The sequence below is a fragment of the Bos grunniens genome, chromosome 2 (genome assembly GCF_055505025.1).
Source record: "Bos grunniens cultivar Pamir isolate PY7600 chromosome 2, Bosgru_T2T1.0, whole genome shotgun sequence".
Taxonomy (NCBI): Eukaryota; Metazoa; Chordata; class Mammalia; order Artiodactyla; family Bovidae; genus Bos; species Bos grunniens.
Genome location: NC_141166.1, coordinates 98,362,681 through 98,385,290, shown reverse-complemented (window position 1 = coordinate 98,385,290; position 22,610 = coordinate 98,362,681). Strand labels below are relative to the sequence as shown.

General features: G+C 42.0%; 1 protein-coding gene across 3 annotated transcripts in view; it reads left to right on the top strand.

Moving 5' to 3' along the window:
- ACVR1 (activin A receptor type 1) overlaps positions 1–22,610 on the top strand; it is a 131,370-nt gene that overhangs the window by 23,397 nt on the left and 85,363 nt on the right. The window contains exon 2 of one of the 3 annotated variants that reach the window (XM_086353950.1): positions 6,863–6,941. The exons of the other annotated variants lie outside the window; for them this stretch is intronic. The gene's annotated coding sequence lies outside the window, so the exon portion shown is untranslated. The remainder of the gene's footprint in view (positions 1–6,862; positions 6,942–22,610) is intronic. 3 annotated transcript variants of the gene reach the window in all.

Below are 22,610 nucleotides of genomic sequence, written 5' to 3'. Positions count from 1 at the left end.
GTTTGTACACGTGAAGATGAGTCTTAACAATGTTATCCAGCACTTAATCCTGTGCCAGATATTTTCAGGTTGAGTTTAGTTTCCTTTCCCAAGGTCTTGCTCTTTATTTTTTTTTCTGCTCTTTCTCCTCAAACTCCTCCAATTTATCCTCTTTTGTTGGCTTTTTCCCCTGAGCTTAGAAATGGGCTTACATCTTTCCTGTCATTAAACAAAATGTTTTGAACCCTATGACTTTCATAAGCCATTTCCTGAGGAAGCATTTCAAAAAATGAGTCTACTCATTCTACTCATTTCATTGCTGCCGCTCCTTCTTCAGCCTTTGGTCATCTTCTCTGAAACATAATGCTATCTTTGCCTCTGTTCTTCGGAAGTTGCTGCCATTGGTCACATATTTCTGAAGTGATGTGTATTCATTACTTCCTCAGTGGCCTGTTCTTTAGTGGTAGAATCACAAGCTTATGAGGAGTTCTTTAGTCTGACCATCCAGAGTCAGCGATGCTCTGAATTGTACCCTCTGAGTGAATCCCCAGGCTTCACTGAAGTTCTGCAAAATTGTGGGACACAGTTTCTACCATGAGCTCTCTCTACCTTTGGACAGCCCTGACTGTCAGAAGGTTGGTTTTTTTGGTCTACAGTATGTGCAGTGTCTGTTTGTCCTTGGTAAGAGCTGTTCTTTTTTCAGCTATAAGGAATAGAGTACAATATCATATTTACATGATCAGACCTATCTCATTCATCCTGATATTTTTTAAGAATCTCTCCAGGGCTTCCCAGTGGTCACTGCCATCCCACCCACCTTATTGCTCATGCTTCTGTTTGAAAGTCTTTGAAAATTGGTATTTAGAACTGATTGCAATATTCTTGAGTGGATTTTTCTCTCCTTTCATTTTTCTGACTGCCACACTTGTACATATGGAAACTGCTGTATTTCAGAGATCCACATTGTTGTACTTACTGAGTTGACTACCCATGGAAATCTCAATTTCTGCTGCCATGGCCTGTTTTCCTTGCACTTCTTGTCTACCTATGTCTTTGCCTTTTATTTCCTTTGCTACATGTAGGACCTTAAATTTACCTTGATTAATTTCCCGTTTGTCAGGTCTCATTCCATAGCACTAACCTGTTGAATCTGTGGGATTCCGTTTCTCTCACTTTGGGAAGAGATGAGTTCTACTGCACTCTTTGAATGCAGTAACTCACAGATATATCTGCTTATCTTTTTGTCCATTGTCTTTTTTAAATTATTATTTTAAAGATTTAGTTTTGGTTGTGCTTGATTGCTGTGTGGGGGCTTTCTCGAGTGGCAGCGAGCAGGGACTGCTCTTACTTGTAGTACGCGGGTTTCTCACTGTGGTGGCTTCTCTTGTGGAGCACAGGCTCTAGGGCGTCTGGGCTTCAGTAATTGTGGCACATGGGCTCTGTAGTTGTGGCTTTCAGGCTTTACAGCACAGGCTTAATAGTTGTGGAGCGCAGGCTTAGTTGCTCTTTTGTGTGTCCTGGACCAGAGATGAAACCCATGTCCCCTGAATTGGCAGATAGATTTTTAACCACTAGACTACCAGGGAAGCCCTCTTTTTGTTCATCTTGACCACAGATATTTCATATGAGACTTTGTCAGATGTTCTTCTAAAATATGTTTCCTTGTGCTTCTTGTTTTGGAGTCATATTGAAAAACGAAGTTAGGTTCATCTTGCATAACTTGCTCTTAGTATTGAGATCTCCAGGGATTATCTCTTGCTAAGTGTTTGAAATCCACTGACAAATTTGCCTGGAACTTTGGTCTGTGTATGTTGACTTTGACATTTTCCCCTCATTTTAATTTTTCCAGAGCATCTGCTGATCACTTAATCCTTTCTGACTTGGTTTTTGCTGACTTCCTCCACCCCATCCCCCACCCCCCACCCCCCCAGTTTTGGAATTTTCTGAGATAGCTTGTTTCTCTTTTTTCAGTTTCCATCCTTTAAGGTGATGGATCCTTGCATTGTCCAGGAGGCAGTCACTAGCCACAGTTGAAGCAGAGATTTTATTGACTCTAAGGAAACTACTGACTTCAAGTGGAAAGCCAGAGCAGGAAATGCTGACACATGGAATAGAAGGTTAAGGTTGACTATTCTGGGAATTGAGAAGAGCACGCTGGAAAGAAGTATCACCATATAACCAGTTGGACTTGTATGTTGCTATTGCCAGGTTATATGTGTATAGTATGTTCATGGCCCAACTGGTACAATGAGTCATTTTGCAAATAAACATTAATAAACTTATGTGTAGAGTATTTTAAAAATAAAGCCCTGTGTGTAGTGTGCCAAGAGATAATAAATTTTGGAAGCAAAATAAGTCCTTAAATTGGCTGTTTTGACATGTGATTCTGCATAGTGCTGCTAACCTTGCTAGGTTATTCAGATAGTGTAATGTTTCCTGCCATTAGTCAAGTGTCTGAATGTTTTCTATACACTTCAGTTGTTGTGAATAACTACTAAACATTCTTAATTATTAAACAAGTTTTAAAAGATGTCAGTAGTAAATGTGAAGAATGTTGGTAATAAAATTTTTAAAGATTTTTTTTTTTTTAATGTAGACCATTTTAAAAGTTTTTCTTGAATTTGTTAACGGTATGATTTCTGTTTTGTGTTTTGATTTTTTGACCCTGAGGCTTGTGGGATCTTCAACACCCGACGAGGGATTAAACCTGCACCCTTTGCACTGGGAGGTAAAGTCTTAAGCACTGGACTGCCACAGAAGTCCCGGAATGTTGGCAGTATTTTTTTAAATGATTTGTGATTTCAAGAATTCTCAGTAATTGTTTTTTTCATTCCTACATCCCAAAGATTGATGTCTGTAGGGGATTTGGAAACAATAGGCCATAGTGCTTATCCCAAGAAGTATTTGTATTTATTATATGATAGGTGCAGAAATTGAGCTTATGTGTTTGGAAACTGTTAGGGCACTTTGACATTGCTGTAATTTAACATGTGATCTATGGACCCAACTCACTGGACAGGGTGTTTTGTAGAATTATTCATTGATTATGGATGATAAATTTAGTTGGATGATCACTGGTCTAGGTGAGAAATAGTGAAGGTTTGAACCAGGGTTGGAGTTATGAGAAGTTGGTTGGAATCGGGATATATTTTGAAGATAGAGCCAATGGATTTTGCTTCTGAATTAGATGTCAGATTATTCTAGGTGATCTTCGTCTCTCAAGAATTTCATTTGTAAAATGGGGACAATTACGAGATCTACACTTAAGATTGTTGTATCTATGTCAAGTGTTTCTCTGAACTTGCTAGAGCTCCTGTCTGTGTGCTGCTGCTAATATAGCTTCCTAATCCAGTCATGTAATTCCCTTGACCTTCAGCCTGTCAGCTGCTTACCATGGCATATAGAAGAAATTCTAAACTGTTTAGATTGACTTTAAGATGTGTGGCATCTTAAGATTCTTTTCCATGGTTATCTTCAACCACATCCTCTTATACTCTTGACTGTACTGTTCCAGTCAATCTGTTGCTGCATGGTAAACCATCTCAAATGTAGTGGCATAAAACAAGCCATTTTACTCTACTCACATTTTAGCAAAGCAGGGATTTGGAAAGTGCGCAGCAAGGATACCTTATCTCTGTTTCACAGTGTCTGGGAACTCAGCTGGGAATGCTTGAAGGTTGGGGGCTGGAATCGTCTGGAGGCTCATTCCATCACATGTCTGGCTTGTAATGCTGGCTGTCAGCTGGAACACCTACATGTGGTCTCTCTATATGGGCTATTTTGAGCTTCCTTAGAGCATGGCGGCTGGGTTCCAAGAGCAAGTGTTGCAGGAGACAGAAAATGGAAGCTGCTAGTTTCTTAAGACTTGGTCCTGGAAACTTTTACTGTAGTCTGTTGGTCAAGCCATCACAGAGCCCAGATTCAAGGGCAGGGGAAGAGGGAGACAGATCACACATCTTTTTTTTGTTGTTGTTGTTGAAGTATAGTTGATTTACAACTATACTGTGTCAGTTTCAGGTCTATAGCAAAGTGATTCAGTATATATATATATATATATATATATATATATATTCCTATTCAGATTCTTTTCCATTATAGGTTATTGCAAGATATTGAATATAGTTCCCTGTATTATACAGTGGGCTTCCCAGGTAGCTCAGTGGTAAAGAATCTGCCTGCCAAGCAGGAGATGCAGGAGACTTGGATTCAGTACCTGGGTTGGGAAGATCCCCTGGAGAAGGAAATGGTAACCCACTCCAGTATTCTTGCCTGGAGAATCCTGTGGACAGAGGAGCTTGGTGGGCTACAGTCCGTAGGGTTGCAAAGAGTTGAACGTGACTGAGCACGCGCACACTATACAGTAGGTCTTTGTTGTTTATTTATTTTATATATAGTAGTGTGTATCTGTTAACCCCAAACTTCAATTTATCCTACCCGCGCTTTCCCGTTTGGTAACGGTAAGTCTGTTTTCTAGGACTGTGAGTCTGTTTCTGTTGATTTGCCTCATTTTTTTAGATATCACACATAAGTGATATCATGGTATTTGTCTTTTACTCACTTACTGCACTTAGTATGATAATTCTAGGTCCACGCTTGTTGCTGCAAATGGCATTATTTCTTTCTTTTTTAGGGCTGAGTAATAGTCTGTTGCATGTGTGAGTGCACACGTGTGTGTGTGCGCGCATGTGCACAAGTGTGTATGTTTATATGCTACATCTTTATCCATTCACCTGTCAATGGACACATAGGTTGCTTCTAGTCTTGGCTATTGTAAATAATGCTGCTTTGAACATCAGGATGCAGTTATCTTTTCAAATTAGAGTTTACTTCTTTTCTGAATTTACGCCCAAGAGTAGGATTGCTGGATCATTTGGTAACTATTTTTAACTTTTTAAGGAACCTCCATACTGTCCTCCCTCGTGGCTCTACCAATTTCCTGTTCCGCTGACCGTGTAGGAGGGCTTTCTTTTCTCTACATCCCCTCTAGCATTTATTGTTGATAGACTTTTTGGTGATGGCCATTCTCACCAATGGGAGTTGTTACCTCAAGGCAGTTATGATTTGCATTTCTCTTAGGATTAGCGTACATCCCATCTCTTAATGGCAAGAGAGCCAAAGAATTTGGGAGCCATGTTTTGAATCTGCCACGGCCAACTATTTATTTGCCAGCTTCCTGTGTATACTTTTGCGTCTAACTGCCTCTGTACATAAACAATTTGAACCCGTCCCCAGTTCAAATACCATTTCTTTCTCCATATGGTCTTTGTCATATCTCATCTGGCTAAAAGCAGTTTCTCCTTCCTTTGTGTTCCCACATTACTGTTTGTTATTGTATTTTTCAGTTTTTTTCTTTATCGGTAGATTATAAACTCTTGGAAGGTGAGGATTATATCTTGTTTACCTTTTCATATCTCAGAACATATAGGTTCCTTAAGTTGAAGATTCAGTATTGAATTGAGTCTCAAAATTGGGATCCTGATGGGCTGGGACTTGGCAGTGATTAAGAAGAAAATTTTAATGAGAATATTAAGAAAACTTTCTGTTTAATACAGATTCTTTCTTTTTTTAAAAACAGACCTGTTTCTTTACCTGAATCAACCCTATTTATGTATGTATTTTTGGCTGCTCCTGCAGCTTGTTAAGATCTCAATTGCCCTACCAGGGCTTGAGCCACGGCCCATATGGGAATTCCCAGATTTTTTTATTTTTTATTTTTCCCCTTTTAATACAAATTGTTTCAAAGCTTTTTCTTTGTGTGTGTGTGTATTTTTAATTTGCTCTGTTTTGTAAAGTAAAACTTTAAAACTTTTCTTCCCTGTAGCCATAAAATTAGTTGCCTTTTGATATTATCATTTTCTTGCTGTCCAGCTCAACCCCTGCTACCTGGGCCTTATTGCTTTTACAAACTGGGTTGCCATCTATTACTGGATCAATTTAATGAGTCAGACTCAACATTACAACTAAAAGTTATAAATAAAAACTCATATGTTGCACAGATAAGTACTTCATGAAATTCTTTTTCAGTTTTATGTATGCTTGCATACAATGAGTTGAAATGTAGCATATCTTTTTTTACAGTTGGGGGTCAAAAAATTTTGGAAGATACTCCTATGTAAATTCTTCGTAAACGTTTGGTATTTCTAGCACATTTCTCTTGTTTCTATATTTTTAGTTATTCCTTTTGATGTCCTTTCTAAGAGCTGATCTGAAGATCCCTTCTGGGGACCATATATACACATTCTTTTATGCTCAACCTTTTCTTCACCCACCCAGCCTATTTTAAAGATAAACTTCAGTGGCTCTGTGTGACAAATGTTGCTTTCCCTCTTATTTGAAGACTTTATGGTTACTTTCCTGTTCTCAAGAGAAGAGGTGGAATCAGCTTTTTCTTTTTTCTCTTTTACATTTTTATTTAGGTATAGCACACATACAGTAAAATACACAAATCCTAAACATACAACTCAATGCATTTTTTCATCTGTATTCATCCATATCAGTATCACACTGATAAAGATAGAAAACATTTTCATCACCCCAGAAGGAAAGAACTTATTCCTAAATTCTTTCTCGAACAAGATGGGTGGGTGAGTAAATTTCTAGATTCTCTCCAGCCCCATTATAGGGCATATACAATGTTGAGTTTTGAAGTACACGAAAGCCTAAAGCAACTCTAGAAGTGTTAAAACAGAGGATGCTGAGTATGGACTTTGGAAGAATAAAAGGGGACCAGCTTGAGTGAGCCAAGGGGAGAAGCAAGAGTGAATAATTTTGGGAAGAGTTCGGGGGAAGAAAGGTTTATCTGAATTTCAGAGGAGGAGATATTCTGTGACAAGTCATGACACACTTTTAATATCTTGAAAAACATAAATTTGTCCTCTTACAGTTGTGGAGGCTCTGAGAGGACAGTCCATTTCCTTTGGCTTGCAGCTCCTTCTTCCACAAATTCCAAGCACATCCCTTCAGTAAGTTTCCCTTGTCACGTCTTCTCTTTGCTGTTAAACCTCCCTTTGCCTTCTCCTTAAAGGACCTTTGTGATAACATTTAGAGCCTGCCTGGGTAATACGGGTGCTCTCCTCATCTCAAGATCATTAATTTAATCACATCTATGAAAGTTCTTTTGTCATATAAGGTAATATTCATAGATTCTGGGGATTAGAATGTGGATACTTGGTTTCTGTTCTTCAGGAATCTTTCTTCACAAAAGCAAAGTCTGCTGGATATTTGTTTCTAGTTCAGTCTCCTTTTTACTATTAGATTAATTTTCCTAAAACACCACATTGTACAATTTATTCCCTTGCTCAGATGTCTTTGGTGACTCCCCTCTTAGCTAATAAAATTAATATGACCTAGATAGACATTCAAGTTGCTTGTTCACCCAAATACATTTCAGGCTCCTCTCTCTGTCTCTCCCTCCCTCTCTCTCCCACCCCACTCACCTCACCCCTCCCTGCCTCCCTGCCTCTTTCTCTCTCTCATCTCTAATGTGGCAGCGTGCATTTCCTCATTGTTCATTCCAGCTTGACTGTTTCCTTGTGTGGTTTCCTCCCCCTGCCTACCTGCCTGTAGTCCCTTGCCCCTCGTGCTGTAAGGCCCTCTGAGCAGCATTCTCCTCATCATCCGTATTAGATTCGTAGGGCTTCCATAACAAATTACCGCAGACTTGGTGGCTTAAACCAACGGAAATGTATTCTTTCATGGCTGGGAGGATGAGAGTCTGAAATCAAAATGTTGAGCCTGGCCAGACTATGGTGGGGACCCTGGCTTCCTGACCTCTTCCACCTTCTTCTGGGTGAGGGTATTACTTGAGTTGCACCTGCATTACTCCAATCTCTGACTCCGTCTTCACATGGTCTTTGCCTGTTCTCTCTGACTGCTTCGTGTGTCTCTTATAAGGACACTTTTCATTGTATTTAGAGGCCACCCAGCTAATCTAGGACAGTCTTATCTTGAGATCTTTCATTTGATGATGCCTGCAAAGACCCTTTTTCCAGATAAAGTCACATTTACTGGTTCCAGGATATATCTTTTGGGAGTGGGGAGGGGGAGCCCCTTTTAACCCACTGCAACACCTCAGCCAGCAATCATGGTTTGCTTCTTTAACCTCTTGACATCACTGGCATAACTGCGTGCTTTGGAACCCCTCATCCCTGTCCTGTTATTTTGCATGGCCAGACTATAAGCACTTGGGGACAGGAAGGCTCTTTTGCTCTGTAACCCTTAACTCCTGGCAGAGTGCTTAAGAAACTGATAAAAGATTTTTTTTTTTTAATGAAAATAAGTGGCATGTAAAAATCCTACCATAATGATTATCAGGATGCTGTTTTGAAAGTGATCTTTCTCCCTGCAAGTTTTTTCTTTATTTCTGGTATTCTATTTTGTATGTGTGTGTCGGGGGGGTAGGGGTTTATTTCTCAGGAATCTTAAGTGAGTAGCTAGGAGAGAGCAGAGCTGATAGTGAAATTGCGGAGCTGAAACAGAACAGAGAAATGCAAGAGCAAACCTACTGGGGACAGTGGGTTTGGAGATCGGCCAGGGAAAGCTTTGAGGTTGATTGGCAGATCTGTCTCTGTTGGTTGGGTCTGCCTGGTCTCCTGGAAGTGTGGATCTCCCCTGGAGTCCTTTCCAGTGGATTTTATAAACGTAGAAGACAGTTCTTGTGGGCATCTGGATTTGATCTCCTTCAGCACAGTGGAGGATCATGACAAGGGCAGTCCCCAACCTTTCTTTCCCCGAGGACGTGACTTCATAGGATCATCTGCCCAGCAGGCTTATTTCTCCTTGGCCTTGCTCTGTAAGCACAGCTGCTTTTCAGCTTAGTGGGGAGCACAGGTCTTAGGCTATTTTCCCAACTATTTTCTTCATTTGGCTTAATTTCAAGGTTACCTGATAATATCTTCTTTTTTCTTTTTCTTTAGTCTCAGTCTTACTTTGAATGGATGCTGGCAGTCTAACCCTATTACAGTCTAAGTAGCACTCCTATGTTTTTCCTTTTAAACATTTGAAGGGATGATTTTTAGCCTTTTGGTGATTTTTAAGCTGGTGGTACCTTCATTTGTAGTTTATTATACCGTGAATCCTAATACAACTGCTTGAGTCTGTGAAATGTAACCATTACTTACAGTGACAGCTTTCTATAGCAGGATTGCTCCGTAAGGCGCATGTTAATCTTCTCCCATGATATCCTGGCTGGAAATGAATGCAGAGACTTTTAACATAATGGGTAAGGATGGTTGATGGTGTCAGGCAAGTATGGATTTCAATTTCATCCTGCCACGTTTCCAGCTATGTAACATTGGAGAAGTTAATTAACCTCTCTGAGCTTCTGTCTTGAAGTGAAGTGAAGTCGCTCAGTCGTATCCGAATCTTTGCGACCCCATGGACTGTAGCCTACCAGGCTCTATCCATGGGATTTTCCAGAATACTGGAGTGGGTTGCCATTTCCTTCCCCAGGGGATCTTCCCAACCCAGGGATCAAACCTGGGTCTCCCGCATTGCAGGCAGATGCTTTACCGTCTGAGCCACCAGGGAAGCCCAAATGGTCTGCAAAATGGACATAATTCCTATTGTGTTGTTAGGCATGCTGGGAGGATTAAATATGGTAATATGCATGCAGGTCTGTAGCATAGCAGTATCTGGTGCCTGATCTGTGTTCAAAAAATTGTGGCTCCTGTTATTATTTACTTTGCAAGGAAAACTGGGACACTAGTGGTGTTGAATGTTTCCATGTTCCCCACAGTCAGATTCTAACAGGGTTTAGTAAACAGTCCAATGTGTGTGGAGTAGTCTGGTGTAGAGTACGTCAGTCCTCGCTACTTGTATGGTATTTATTTGAAAAATGATAGGAATAAAAACACACTTAGTGACTGTATTCCTGAGCTGATGTGATGCTTTTTATTATGCTCGCTCTGTAAAGCTACACTTCAAAGTTCCTACCTGCAAACTGGGAGGATAGAGGTTAGAGTATGGCTTAGTTAGTATTAAATTTGTGTTTTTAGCCATAATTTTGTGACTGTTAAGGTCTGAGAGGTTTAATCTGTATTGCTTGTTTTTTTTTATCACAGAGATGTGATTAAATACATTGTTCTTTGTACTAGGAAACCTTGAATTCATCTGCTGCTTTGCTGGTTTACAGACTGAAGAAAAGAGATCATAGTAGAATGAGCCTCAGAACGGTTTCCTGCCCAGAGGCAATATTTTGGATTAAAATTCCTTTCTCTAAGCACTGACTCAATGGACTTGAGTTTGACCAAACTCAGGGAGATAGTGAAGGACAGGGAAGCCTGGCATGCTGCAGTCCATGGGGTCACAAAGAGTCGTACATGACTCAGCAGCTGAACGTCAACAAGCCCTTCAGTGTATCAGATAATTTCGGGCTAGAGGGAGGATTGGGCACGGAGTGCTAGAAATTGAGTGCATTGGGCCGTATCTGACTTTGAATGTTGGTTTTGTTACTGGAGGTTGAAGACTTTTTTTTTTTTAATTTATTCATTTTTAAGGAGGATATTTGCTTTACAATATTGTGTTGGTTTCTGCTGTATTTCAACATGAATCAGCCATAGGTATATAAGTATCCCCTCCCTCTTCAACCTCCTTCCCATCTCCCACACAATCCCACCCCTCTAGGTTGTCACCGAGCACCAGATTTTGATTTGAGCTCCCTGCATCATACAGCAAATTCCCACTGGCTGTCTACTGTACATATGTTAGTGTATATGCTTCCATGCTACTATCTCCATTCATCTCCCTCTCCCGCTCTTCTTCCCCACCCTAGTCCCAAAGTCTGTTCTCTATGTCTGTGTTTCCATTGCTGCCCTACAGATGGGTTCATCAGCCCCTTCTTTCTAGATTCCATATATATATGTGTTAGTATACAGTATTTTTCTCTTTCTGACTTATTTCATTCTGTATAATAATCTCTAGGTTCTGGATGTTGAAGACTTTGGCCAGAGTTAATTGGCTCATGAGTTAAAGTATTCCTTACGTAGGAGCATATGTTCATATAATTTTCATACAGTTGAGGGAGTCTTCTTGGGTTTAGGGCCTTAGAGCAGCTCTTTCACAATTAGATGAATGAGAGAACTTCCATGTGGAGTTTTCCACCTGAACGTACACTGCCCGAGGGTAAGAACTTGGTCATATTTGCTATCATACCTCCAGTGCCTAAGACCTGCGGCCCGCCCCCCCCCCCAACCCCGCCCCAGCTCAGTACGCGTTAGTCAAGTCCACAAACGGCTTTGGGAAGGAAAGGAAGTGAATTGGTGGGGTTCAGAATGCCCCCTGGACTCCATGCTGTCATTTCTGAATCAGCCTTTCCTAGGGGTCAGGCAGTTGTTTAGAGGAGCGATCCCTCCATTCTGGGGGCCGTTATGTGTTGGGACATCAACTATGTGCCAGACATGCCAGGAACTGGGAGGAAATACCACCAGAGACTTCAGCCAGGGTCGTCTTCAGCATATGGCTTATTACAGTTTCTGTTTTTCAACGGATGTGACAAAGGATAGTTCCCTAGAATGACTCCTCCTAAAGTACCGGGGTGATCTCCAGGTTCGAGGGACTAGAGGAGTCTTCTAACCATTAAGCCTAAGTCAGTCCTGAGAATTTTGATCCCTTTTATTGTCCCTGAGAAGCTGATGGATACATGTGGACATTGACTTACTTACATGATTTCTCTTTCTTAATAGCCTTCTTTTGCTTCTTTTTGCTGCTCTCTCCAGCCCCAACCCCAGGTGAGGATTTAAGTTCAGCCCTCACCTGCTTCCTGCCCCCTCAGGTAAAAGAATGAATTATAAGGGTTTGGAGTTCCTTTGTGACTGTCACGATGAGAAGGGGTTGAGAGTGAGCTGGTCTTCTAATTCCCTTCTTCCCTCCCTCCCTCTATCACAATTTTGAGCCTGCGTGTTCTACAGTTTTTCTAAGCACTGAGATCTTACATGATTTTCAACTTTAAAGTCTCCTCTTTTTTGATCTTTGGGGATCCAAACCAAGTATGGACAAGAATAAGTAGGGTGAGAAACAGGGTTCACCAGGGTGTCTGTAAGTTCACACGCACGTTTCATCATTTTGCCGTACCTGGTAGGTGGTGCTGAACTTCTTGGGGGAAAGGCCTGCCGTTCTGTTACCAACAAGGGAGCAGGAAGTGTGGTTGCTGTCAGGCGGGCAGCCAGGAGGATATTTATAGTCATAGCCAGTGGCTGTGGGCCCATCATGGTTCTGGATATGCCTCCCGCCTTAGAGTTCCTGGTGTTCTTGAACTGAACCCTGCCCTTGTTGGCCAGACAGTGGTTAATGATAAAACAGATGGCTGCACGATGTGGTGCTCATGATGGCCTGGGTAGCTCTCAGCCTGCAGGTGCTGCTGTGGCTGACCTGAACCCCGAGTGGCAGAGCAGGGATCCCTCTCCCACTTCTGGTCAGGGAGGGCCTCAATGGTTTCTCAGCCTTTCTCTGAGTTGGCTTCATTGATGCAACCACTCACTAACTGGGATCCCCTTTCTCTGTGCTGCATGGACCACATCTTGTGGAGATTTATGACACCAAAAGAAAATGCGGATCATGATTTTAGCTTCCTCATCTCCTTGAATTCAGGTCAGATATTTAGACTTGCCTTGCAGAAGAGGCCACAGTCTGGTGACACTTTGCATGTATTCACTCGCTTTGGGGTGTGAGTACTAGAGGGAAAAGTCAAAGTTCTCATAGGAAGTATCCCAAATGCAAAATGTTTTTCTTGTTTACATGGTGAGGTTATAGCATGAGTTTTGTGTTCATCAGTGGGTGTTCTTGGGGCCCTCTCTGGTGGCTCAGGTGGTAAAGAATGTGCCTGCAATGCAGGAGACCTGGGTTTCATCTCTGGGTCAGGAGGATCCCCTAGAGAAAGGAATGGTTACTCACTCCAGTATTCTTGCCTGGAGAATTCCAGGGCTTCCCTGGTGGCTCAGCAGTAAAAGAATTCTCCTGCCAATGCAGGAGACACAGGAGACATTGTTCGATCCCTGGGTCAGAAAGATCCCCTGGAGGAGGAAATGGCAACCCACTCCAGTATTCTTGCGTGGGAAATCCCATGGACAGAGGAGCCTGGTGGGTCCATGGGGTCATAAAGAGCTGGACACGACTGAGCAACAGCAACAGCAGCCTGGGTGTTTTTAGGGTGGAATGATGGTTCCTTTGTTAGTTTGCATTTGCAAGTGGCAGAAAACACAACGTGGGTTAGCCTTAGTAAAATGAGAATCTAATGTTGGTCATACTGAGGAGTCTAGAGTAGGGCAAGTTTTAGATCTGGGTTGACCCAGGACTCTAGCAGTGACCCCTGGACCCTGTTGTCTCCCCTCTAACTCTTCTTTCTTTGTCAGCTCCATTCTCAGTGAGGTGCTCCCTTCCTGATAGCAAAATGACCATGGTATATTCTCTGAGGTTCAAGTATAATGGAAAAATCAAACTTTGTTTTCTAGCAGTTCCTGTAAAATCCCAAGGGTCACTCTGATTGGACCAGAGTAAGCCACATCCCACACCTCTGGAGAATGCAGTGTGCTGATTGGTCTACTTCCCCTACCCTGCCATCCTCTCAAAATAGGAGGAGCTATAGCCCCAGCCCAGAGTCAGAGGTTATGGCTGGAAGGCGCAAGGTGGTGTGGACAGAAACTGGGGAGGCAGACGGTTCCTACAAAATGATTCCATAAATCACCTGTTGGGGACTTTGTCATCATGGAAGAGTATTGTTTTTCCACCTCGTGGATTGTTGCTTAGTGGTTGCCACCTTCTAAGTTCTGGGTGTGTTTTCTGGGTAAGTCTGACATCCCTTTGAAGCACAGGGCCAATGATTTTGCTGATGCCCCAGAAATACTCCCTGCAGGTTATCAAATGACAATAGGTCTTAATGGATCCCACACTAGGTAGCTCTGTGGTGTGACATTAGCACAGTTAGCTTTCACTGTGTGCCATTACATCAAAGACTGTAGCCGGACAGCCAGTCTTGACATATGTTTTGTTTGTCCCTGAAAGCACATGTCCTGTTTCTCTCTGGCCGCTCAGATTCATTTTGGGTGACGGTCTTGTCAGCTCTGGGCTGGGCAGAAGGGAGGAGGAGAGGCCGCATTCTGGCAGTGCTTCAAGCCTGGAGCAGCATCCTGCAGCCAGCACCATAAGCTGGATAATTTGTCCACAGAGGCCTATGCATTATAGAAATGAAAATTCCTTCTCTGACAGCATTCACTGCTTAGCACGCAGCAATTTGGCTGTCAGAAACAGCTGGCCCTGCAGGGTGGGACAATAGAAAGGCGAGACCAGAGAGAGGCCAGTGCTTACTTGCGTCTCCCACTGTGTGAGGATCAGGTTACTGAGACTGTCATTAACAGCAGACTGCAAGGGGCTCTAAGGCAGAGCTTCCCGCGAGCGGGAGCCTGTGGCTCAGACAGACAGTGATTTCCTCCTCTTTCTGCTGAATGGGACAAAAAGATAAATTAAAAATAAACTATTAACCTTTGCTGACGCTTGTATTTTGGCTTTCCTGAAATGTTCAGTTCCGATTGTGTCTTCCCCTTGGTGATTAGCACTTCTGGGGAAGTTAATCCCTACTAATCTAAGTATAGTTGTTCTTGGTACATTCTAGAAAACTTAAGAGCAGGGGTGGAGGTGTGTGATGGGTTGCTGTACATCTGCATGTTTAGGTCTGTAGCTTTTAGGTTCTGCTCATGTAGAATCGATGCTGCAAGGACTGATATTGGGGAGCCCATGGGGCATATTCGAGGACACTGGGGACCCCAGATGCACGTGCAGAGACAGGAAGAGGATGGAGGAGCTGTGGGGCTTGAACCCGCTCTGCTGAGTGAATCTGCAGTGTAGCTTGCTCTGTGCATTTTCCTGTATTGATTCCATGACTCACGGAGCATGATCTAAGCAAAAAGCACACTTAAAGGACAGAGGAGACAGCTGTCTGTTACAGGAGGACATGTTTTCTGGGTTTAATGGCGCCAGTTTTTCCCTATTAGTTTGTACACTAGAGATGTCCTAACTACAAGATGTCCTAACTTACAAGATGTCTTGTAAAGGGTTTTTATTTTTTATTCCATTTTTTAAAAAGTCATTCTTTAAAAAATTATCTTCTAAATATTATTCTTTAGAAGTTTTCAAGTGAACTTCTCTAGGAAAGCAGCAATTTTCTTCTTCTTTTTTTTTTTAAAGCTACATGCTGGGAATTCCCTGACAGTCCAGTGGTTAGGACTTGGCACCTTCACTGCCATGACCTAGGTTCCATTCCTGGCTGGGAAACTAAGATCCCACAAGCTGTATGGCCAAAAGAAAAAAAAAAAAATTAAAAAAGGCTACATGTCAAAATGGGATTTTTTTCTATATAGTCAAGGTCTGCTGCTGCTGCCAAGTCGCTTCAGTCGTGTCTGACTCTGTGCAACCCGATAGACGGCAGCCCACCAGGCTCTGCCGTCCCTTGGATTCTCCAGGCAAGAACACTAGAGTGGGTTGCCATTTCCTTCTCCAACAGTCAAGGTCTAGAGGAGGTTTAAAGCAGGGTGGTGGAAAGTACCTTGCATTTTGAAGTGAGCGGTGTTTCACTGATACTAAGTGGCTCCAGATAAGTTTGGCTGTTAGAATTTGGTTATTGTTCAGTGTGTCTGGAACTGTATTCCCCCCCTGCCCCCATTTCCTTCTAAATCTGTTTCCCTTTTATATGATAGAGGCTGAAGTTCCCAGATGTTGTTTGGATTAAAGAGTGTGTGTGGGGAAGGGAAAAAAAAAAGCTTTCTTAATGATAATAACAGAGTCAGACTGGCTGGTTCCGTCCTGACAGGAAAATGGAGAGATAAAAACTCCATTAATGGTGTGTGCACTGCCTCAGTAGCCAATAAAACCATGCTGCCCTCACTGGAAGCCGGGCCCAGACTGGCAGCGCTCCGTGCCAACTGCCGGAGACAACAGCTGCAGAGAGGGGCAGAGTCAAGAGTCTGTGTTACAGGGCTGGCTTGGGGGCGGTTCTTTTGTTCCGTTCCTCCTCCCCCTCCTCCGCCTCCTTTCTCCCCTTTTGCCCACTTTCCTTGAGGAACCCTTCTTAATGCTCACTGTTCCAGAAATTGAACCACATCTGATTAAAACCTAATGGTTACTCACAGAATGAAATTGGCTGGTAGTTTCTAGGCCTATTTGTGCTAATTTGGGTTTGTGACAATAGGAACTTGTTAATTTCTATAAAAATGTATCTAAGTGTTAGGATTCTTTAAGGGTGAGAGTTCTACGGAAGAACCAAGAGAAGTCACTGGACACAGATGTCTTGCTCTAGTTCCTCTGCCACCCTCCAAGTATCTTTGAATTTCCATGCTCAAACTTAGTAAAAAAAAAAAAAAAATCTCAATTCTGAAGAGTGACAAAGGCTTGGTTCAGTTCTGTTCATTCTCTCTGTGCTTTCTGAGCCCATTCTCTGAGTCAAGCCCTCTGCTCGGATCCTGGGCCAGCCAGGCTGTGAGCCGAGACCTGACTTTGGGCACTTACTGTCCCACAGACCTGTAAGCCCTGGGGTCTCCAGAGGAGGGACGGAAAGAAGTGCTATTGGAGTGTTGTAGAAAGCAGCTCCTAAGAGGTTCCAGTACCCTAGTCCTGTCTCCGTTTCCTTTGAGTTTGAAATGTAAGTTGCTTTGACTTTAAAAAAAAAAGTTTATTTTGCAGCATTTGGATTTTTTTTTTTTAGTTGTGGCATGTGAACTCTTAGTTGCAGCGTGTGAGATCTAGTTCCCCAACCAGGGATTGAATCCAGGCCCTCTGCACTGGGAACACGGAGACTTAGCCACAGGGCCACCAGGGAAGTCCTTGCTTTGACTTTTTAATGTGTGATATGTGATGGCGAGGGAACAGATAATTTGGATATTGACTTTTGTGCCAAGTCTTATGCCACAGACTTTACATATATTAGGAAGTTGGTATCTGTAGCCTCATTTTACAGGTGAAAGAAATATAAAGCTTGAGGAATTAGCTTCCTTAAGGCTGCTGCTGTTCTTGGGTGCAGTTTGAATGAAACAAATTGTAAAGAACCAGTGATTCATTGTACATTGCAGTGGGCATCCAGAAGAGGACCTGGGGTGTTCTTTATCTAGACCTGTCAGAATGAGCGAGGGTCAGGGTGTACACTGCTTTTAAATCCAGGAGAGCTCCGTGGAGGAGGAGAGACAGACACAGTCGGTTATTTTTTTAGCACACTTCCTTGAGTGCATGCCATGTTTCAGGCACCATGCCAAGGCTTGGGGACTCAGAGCTGAGGAAAACCAAGTCCTGCTGGCAGAGAGAGGGTGGCCGTCATTTCCTGGTGGGCAAAGCCAGGGCAGGACATGTGTGTCCAAGCACCCTGGGGGGAAGGGAATCTTGACAAAAATACCCGATGGTGGCTTGGCTGGGAGTGAGACTTGCCCCATTGCCCTCCTGCGATGGGAGGCTTTCAGCACAGAACGAAGATGCTGGCTAAAATGTATAAGGGAGAGCAATAAGTGGTGATTGTAGGTGCCGTCTGTGTTCCCCTTTCAGAAACTCCATGTGGATTGTGAGCGATCTCGAGGTTCCTGGTGGCAGATTCTCCCTCCCAGGCCACACGAAGGGGCAGTGGCCGTAGTATCTCAAGTTGCTTTTTTCTCTTGTGACTAAAGATAGTGGAGTAAGACCCACAGCAGACTATGCTCTTTCAGGTGAAGCCTTCATGTTAGGCATTTAAAAAAAAAAAAGTATGTGGTCTTTCTTAGTATAGTTTTTATTTGACTGGCAACTAGAGAGCCCATTCTGAGGAACCCATTCTGTGATTCCTCATTGATACTGAATGGCCTTTATTTAACACGTCACACTTGCACTACTCTTCAGCTTATCTTTTTCTGAATGTCAGGGCATCACTGTGTTAATTTTACATTTTGAAGGACTTGATTGAGTTCCAGATGGGACACTTTGCTTTTCATTTTTAGATTTTACTGTATAAATGACTCTGTAGTGTTCTTGATAGATGTTCACATATGTATCCCTACTGATAAAGAACAGTATGTGTATTCAATTCAAGATGTTAGTTGGCTAGTTGATTATTGGTGACTTGCTCTCAGTGGGTAGCTAGCCCTGGGGGTGTGGAATCTATGTGCTTACGTGTTAAGTCACTTTAGTTGTTTCCAACTCTGTGCGATCCCATAGATTGTAGCCCGCCAGGCTCCTCTGTCCACGGGATTCTCCAGGCAAGAATACTGGAGTGGGTTGCCACGCACTCCTCCAGGGGATCTTCCCAACCCAGGAATTGAACCCGAGTCTCTTATGTCTCCTGCTTTGGCAGGCGGGTTCTTCACCACTAGCGCCACCTGGGAAGCCCTGGAATCTGTGTACTTGTCATCAATGTGAAAGTTTCCCTTTAGTCTGTGGATAGACTCTACTGGTTGAGGGATCCTTGGACTGGCCTTTGGTTTTCAGTCCTACCTTTGGGCAGAACTAGATTGCAGTTCCTTGTGAGTTTTACAAGTCATTTCTTATTTATTAGTTAGGTCGAGAAGTTCTGATGCCCATTAGAGCTTGTTCAGCACCACCCTCTCTGATGCACTCTATCACCTCTTCCATAATGAGAGGAGAAAGGAATTCAAAGACAAAAAGTAACTATTTTTTAGTCCATTAAAAGGTAAGAACTATTAAGAAAGGAAGTGAGTATCACAAAACTCAAGATTCTGGTTCTAATAATAACAACAACATCAATAATAGTAATGGCTTACCCTTTCATGGTGCTCATATATCAGCTTCTGCTCCGAGTGCCTTGCATGTATTCATTCATTCGGCCCTTATGAGTCTACTCTGTGAAGCAGGTCCAATTCTTTTTATCTTAATTTTGCAGATGAAGGAAATGAGGCACATTAATTTATATGCCTAAGGCACTAAAAGTTGCAAATGGCAGGGCCTGAGTTCTAACTTAGGCAGGACAGATCAGCCTGTGCTCTGGGTTTTAACCACACTGCAGGAGAAGAGAGTTAATGATGGGGGACCCCTGGGGGTTGGGTAGGGCCTGGAGTGCAGTCATTTCCTGAAATGATGGTAATAATAATTAGAGCCTTCACTAAAGGTTGTAGTTGCATTTTTTTAATATGTAACCCATATATTCATGTAATATGTATTACATGTGGAGATATATACATATACATGAATTCATAGTTATTTGAGAAATGACAGTAAATCCGTATGAGATACTTAGTTTCCTTACCATTGTTGATATTTGATGTACAATAAACGTCAGAGTTGGGAATCACTTACCTCTCTTTAGAGAGAATATATTCACATATGGAAGTTTTTATGGAAGCTTTTCCCAACCTAACAGTCCCCTATTTCCATGTAATGTTTATATTTATTTGCCTTTCCCCTCCTAAATTACCTCACATATTGGATCTTGTCTTTACCAAAGGCATTAGGAGTTGACTGCAACTCTGACGTAGAAGTTAAAGCGTTTTATGTGACTGTGTGTGTAGGAAAGTTTACCATACAAAGTTATGTTTAAAATAAAATAGCTTCTTGACATGTTTCTAAGCCACTCTTCATAAATCCCACATGAAAACTATGGAAGGACACCTTCTGGTTAAGTCAGTCTAAATTTGGCTACAAGTCTAAGAAACTCAGTTGAATGTGGTCTTAAAATAAACCTGATTGCGCAGCAATGCTGATAGAACCAGCAAAAATGCACCTGAGGCAGCTAAAATAAATAAATAAAAGGTTATCTCAGAGGTCCCTCCCCCAATACTTAATGCTTTCAAAATTAGAACTAATAGAAGCTAGCCTTTTCCTTCCTGCCAATTTTAGAAAACTAAGCCATTCTAACACTTACAGAACATTATCATTTCCCTCTGGGATTTAAAAAGTATAAAAGCAAAATCAGGAGACAAATACTTATAAAATAGACAAGGGTTTAGTGACCTGAAGCTCAGTGGAATGTTTCTCAGAATTGTTGACAGTGTGGATGGTGAATAGCAACAATTGCTATTATTTTTTCCTACTAATCTCCTATCACTTTAAAGTGCTGCTGCAGAAGACTGTTGCTGCTGCTGCTAACTCCCTTCAGTCGTGTCCGACTCTGTGCGACCCCATAGACGGCAGCCCACCAGGCTCCCCCGTCCCTGGGATTCTCCAGGCAAGAACACTGGAGTGGGTTGCCATTTCCTTCTCCAAAGCATGAAAGTGAAAAGTGAAAGTGAAGTCGCTCAGTTGTGTCCGACTCAGAAGACTATAGTTTGTTAACCTGTTGGTCTCCTAAGCAACTTGGAGTGAGAGAATTCAGTTGGCTGTGGTGTAACTGTTACCTGGGGGGAGGACAGGACAACTTACTCATCTTTTTAACTCTTCTGGAATTGTTTTTTGAGGGTAGAAACATGTGTGGCATAAAGTGAACATGGTTTTTAAATATATATATGTGTATATGTGTGTACATAACACGTGTGCATATATACACACTTTATATAAAATGTTTTTCTTTCTTTTAATTGTTGCTTGGCAAATGGTGCACATTTTCCATGAGGAATGATGTCATTAAAACCACTATAATCACTGTAGAAATTCTGGCCCAGTTGGGCTTTTGGCTTATTGATGGTAAATATAGATTAGGTGTATTAATTGTCAGGTAAATTGTTTCTTAAGGGTTGCAGTATTGCAAATAATGGAAAAGCCGAAGTTTCAACTTGTGCTGATATAAATTAATCACAGGTGTGGAGTCTTGAGGCTTGTGATGCAAAGGCTGCTAATATAAGAAACTTCAGGCATGTTTTATTATATAGAATTAATCTATATAACATGAATCCTGGTGCCAAACTACGTGTTCTGATTAATAGCAAACCAAGTCAAGAGGCTGTAATTCCATTAGTGAACTGAATGCTTAATGACACTCGAGAGGATATAGAAGTATGGAAAATGTCTCTGCTTTGTGGTTACTTATCAAATTACTTGAAGACTCCAGAGATTGAAGTGTACGTAGAAAATTTGGTAATAGCACTTGCTCTGGGATTAGCCCGATCCCCATCATCCCAGTTCACCTCACCACCACCCCAAAGCATCATTAGAACCAAAAAGGGGTTCCCGAGGAGTATGCTCTGATTCTAGGCAGTCTGGCTTTGGTCCTGACTCTGCATTTGCCACGTCCTTCCTGCGTTTGCGTCTAGTCTTTTATTTCTCCTTACTCCTAATATGTCATTCTTAGAGCCCAGACCATTTTAATTTTCTGCCAGTTACTATCAGTCTAGGGCTTCCCTGGTGGCTCAGACAGTAAAGAATATGCCTGCAACGCGGGAGGCCTGGGTTCAATTCCTGAGTTGGGACGGTCCCCTGGAGGAGGGCATGGCAACCCACTGCAGTATTCTTGCCTGGTGAATCCCTAATGGACAGAGGAGCCTTGCGGGCTATAGTCCATGGGGTCTCAAATAGTCGGATTAAGCACACATACACACTCTCAGTCTGAGCTTGGTGATGATTTGCAGATGCTCAGTCTCTCATCTGATAAGTAATGTCTGTCTGTTTTATAGCTGGGGACTGGGGCTCAGACAGTAATGTGCTCAAGATCCCTGAGCCTGGGAAGTGACAGACTTGGGTTCAGTTCCCAAACTGTGTGATCCTAGAGTTTTGGCTCTTTCCACAAAGTGAATCAGGAGACAAAATATGCTCATACAGTCAGCAGGCACATTACAGCATACGCTCAAGGTCTAAGTTATATAGAAAAAAGCATAAGAGCTTAAGCCTGATTTTTTAAATAACAGTTTTTATTGACTTGTTCTTACACCGGAACATTCACTCTTTTGTAGTATACAATTCACTGGTTTTTAGTAAATCCACAGAGTTGTTCAACTGTCACCACTCTCTAATATTAGAACATATTCATCATCCCCAAAAGAAACCATTAGCATACAAGACTGATTTTGAAGCTAAGATCATTGAAGTAGAAGTTGGGCTCCATATTATCTTCTAAACTAAGTGAAAGCAGAAGCCAAATTCCTGGACCACTCCTTCAGTGGACACCAGTTTTCATTGACAGAATCCTCTAGAACAGTAAATTCTGAATCTTTCATTTGTTAAACTTAGGTTCAATTTTGATAGACTAAGAAATCTCACATTCTTCTGCCCACTTATAAGGAGAAAGCAATAGCATTTTAAAAAATTTTCTTCTTTAATTCAAGTTTTTAATTGAAGTGCAGTTGCTTTGCAGTGTTGTGCCAATCTCCAGTGTACAGCAGAGTGACTCAGTTATACACATACATGTGTTCTTTTTTATATTCTATTCCATTATGGTTTTTCACAGGATATTGAATGTAGTTCCCTGTGCTGTACCCTAGGATCTTGTTTATCCATTCTAAATGTGATAGTTTGCATCTACCAACCCCAGACTCCCAGTTCACCCCTCCCCTTTGGCAACCACAAGTCTATTCTGTGTCCGTAAAGTCTGTTTCTCTTTTATATATAGGTTTATTTTGCCATATTTTAGATTCCACATATAAGTGATATCACATGGTATTTGTCTTTCTGACTTACATCACTTAGTATGATAATCTCTAGTTGCATCCTTGTTGGTGTAAATGGCATTACTTCATTCTTTTTTATGTACAGATTTTCTGAGCATTTATCTATGGTTTTGAGTTTTCAAAATATGTCTTCTATTTCCC